The 2,975-nt window shown below is 31.3% G+C and overlaps 1 long non-coding RNA gene across 2 annotated transcripts; it reads right to left on the reverse strand.

Moving 5' to 3' along the window:
- Positions 1-425: 425 nt before the first annotated feature.
- On the reverse strand, positions 426-2,674 carry LOC110012338 (uncharacterized). 2 transcript variants are annotated; one of them, XR_016066467.1, is made up of 4 exons: positions 2,496-2,674; positions 1,161-1,442; positions 980-1,081; positions 426-897 (listed from the first exon to the last, which is right to left on the reverse strand). It is a non-coding gene; the product is annotated as an uncharacterized LOC110012338 (long non-coding RNA). The 2 variants fall into 2 exon arrangements; XR_002287475.2 differs by lacking the exon at positions 2,496-2,674 and adding an exon at positions 1,527-1,960.
- Between the last annotated feature and the right edge of the window lie 301 nt (positions 2,675-2,975).

Raw genomic sequence — 2,975 nt, forward strand, 5'->3', positions numbered from 1 at the left:
TAAGTTGGAAAGGCTTTTGTAACTGCTAGATTGGATTTGATATAAATGTTCTCCTAACGGCCTTTGTAACACATTTTGGTATGATTTTCCAGATATTTGGAACGGTTTTTGTAATGCTCTTTATAGTTGTTTTGTATTATGTGTTTATCTATTTTTGGCACTACATTTGTAACTGTTTTTTTCACTCATTTTGTAACGATTTTTGGAACGGCCCGGTATTTGATTTGTAACTATTTTTGGCACATTATTCGTAACGGTCTGATGATTTAACATTTTATTGGTGTATTACAAAAGTCATTAAAAATGCAGTTACAGAATTTGTTATTTTTTAATATATTTTAATATTTATTTTATTTAAATTTTTTTAATATATTTTAAATTTAATTTTGGTAAAACTAAGTAAATAAATTTATATAAAACACACATTATACAAAAAAACAATTTAATTAAAAAAATTAAAATATTACTATAAAATTGTATTTTTACAAACGACCAAAAAGAATTCTAAACTAAATTATTATCCCCAACAGCCGCTTGTTCGTCATCATCGGGTACCGAGGCATCACCTGGAGTCTCGGGTGCTAGATTACTCGGGCCAGTTTGAATCAGCGCTTTTGATGTAGCACTCGAGTGCCGACACCCGATAATCTATGTCAGGGCGTTGCGGGTGTGGTGGCGAGGGCGAGGGAGTAGTCAATTGGGTCGTCTGGGATGGTCCAACGATCAAGTGATGGGTCTTAGAGCCTAGATTGAATACTCGGCCCCTCTTCCGGCCACCTGCTGCTGACTACCAGACTTGCTGCTCAACCGGGCCATGGAGCCTTAAGAGGACAATGGATGCTTTTCATTGCTGTTATGCTGTCCTTGACGATCCTCCATCATCCTCAAAACCATCTCCTGCAAACATATTAAATAATTAGACTAAAAAAATAATATAAAATTAAAAGAACAAATTACGTTACTTTTTTTAATTACTTACCGCGACCTCCTCCGCCTCGGGCCGCTCCACTAGCCATTCTCCTTCTTTTTGTATACCTTCTCGAACACCTCCATCTGATTGATGGGCGTCCGAATTGTGTCTCTTGTTCAAAAATCAATATAAAAATGATTAAAAATAACAAAAGTTAAATCAAGTTACAAATATTATTTGAAATACTTACTATCTTCCGCATGTGTGCCCTAACAGATGACGACTCCCCACGGTAGACGGTTGCAGCTGCTTCGGTGTTGGCGGCCCAATTGAGCTTATTCTTGGCCGACTGTGCCTGAAATTCTAGGCTCGACCAGAATTCGAGGAGCTGGCGCTAGATTTCCTCGTCCAGCCATAGTGGTCGGGCCAACCGACTCCGTGCATCAGCGAACCACTTCCGTAGGAGCTTTCCCTCTTGCGACTTGACGAGCTTGAACATCGACTCATCGTTACAGTCCCACCATTATGACATCTGAAAAATTGATCAAAAAAGATTATATAATATTTAACTTTAAAAATATAAACATTACTTAAAATTAAATAATATTATTATTACCTTCAATTTATGGAACCAAAAAAGCAGATGCTCCTGTGGAATCTGCAATATGTTGGCCTAAGGATGCGGATAATGCCCAAATTGCACCTAAAATTACATTAAGGTCCTCTAATTTCCTAAAAATTTAATTTAGGTGCATAATTTTCCTAAAAATTGCATTGACGTCCTCAATTTTCTAATAATTTCATAAAATTTTTATTTTCTTAAAATAAATTAAAGTCCTCTAATTTCCTAAAAAATTTCATTTAGGTGAATAATTTTTCTAAAAATTGCATTATAGTCCTTAAATTTTTAAAATTTTTATATATTTTCTATTTTCCTAAAATTAAATATAGATCCTCCAATTTCCTTAAAATTTCATTTAGGTGCATAATTTTCTAAAAATTACACTATAGTTCTTAATTTTCTAATAATTTTATTAAAATTTCTATTTTTCTAAATTAGATTAAGATCCTCTAATTTATATTAAAAAATATATATATTTAATAAAATTACATATAAAGTTCAGAAGATTATAGAAAATTATAGAAAAATGCATAAAGTTATAGAAAATATTAGAAATATACAGAAAAAAAAATCAGAAATTATGAATTTTGTTAAAATTACAGAAAATAAAAAAAATCAGAAATTAAGAAAAATTTCTGAATTCTTTTAAAGTTACAGAAATAAAAAAATCAGAAATTATTGAAAATATCTGATTTTTTTTTAAATTATAAAAATTAAAAAAAAAGTTCAGAAACTTTCCAAATTTTTTTTAAAAATTACGGAAAATTAAAAAATTTCAGAAATTTTCCAAAACTTTTGAAATTTTTTCAAGATTCTGTAATTTTAAAAAAATTCCAGAAATTTTCCGAAAATTTTCAGAATTTTGTTTATAATTATAGAAAATAAAAAAATAATAGAAACTGTTCAAGAAAAAATTCATACATTTAAAAAGATACATAAACTTTAAAATAATAAAAAACTTACTTGGCAGGGGCGGCCGGAGATGGTTGTGTCTGGTGGTGGGGGCGACGAAAGGGAGCAAGAGAGAGAGAGAGAGAAAGGGGAGCGAGAAGAGAGAGAGAGACGCGGTGGGGCAGGGTGGGGTGGGGCAGGCGGCGGTGGGAAAGGAGCAAGAAAGGGAAGAAGAGGAAGAAAGGAGCAAGAAAGGGAAGAAGAGGAAGGGTAAAATAATCTGCAAGTATTGTATATATATAACTTTGATCAAAGAGTATTACAAAATTCAAAAAATTGCTACAAAAGCCATTACAAACTATATAGTGTAAGATATCCGTTTAAAAAGCCGTTACAAAAATTAGTATAATATAATGATACAACGTTGTTTTGGTAAATTCTGTTACAAAAATTGTTACATATAATTAACTAATTTTATTAAAAATTATTAAAAAAAGATACCATTTTCGACGATTTAATGTTGTGGAAACGTATAATTGTATTGGAATAATA

This window comes from Sesamum indicum, linkage group LG7, assembly GCF_026168435.1.
Source record: "Sesamum indicum cultivar Baizhima isolate 11 linkage group LG7, ASM2616843v1, whole genome shotgun sequence".
In the NCBI taxonomy this organism is placed as follows: domain Eukaryota; kingdom Viridiplantae; phylum Streptophyta; class Magnoliopsida; order Lamiales; family Pedaliaceae; genus Sesamum; species Sesamum indicum.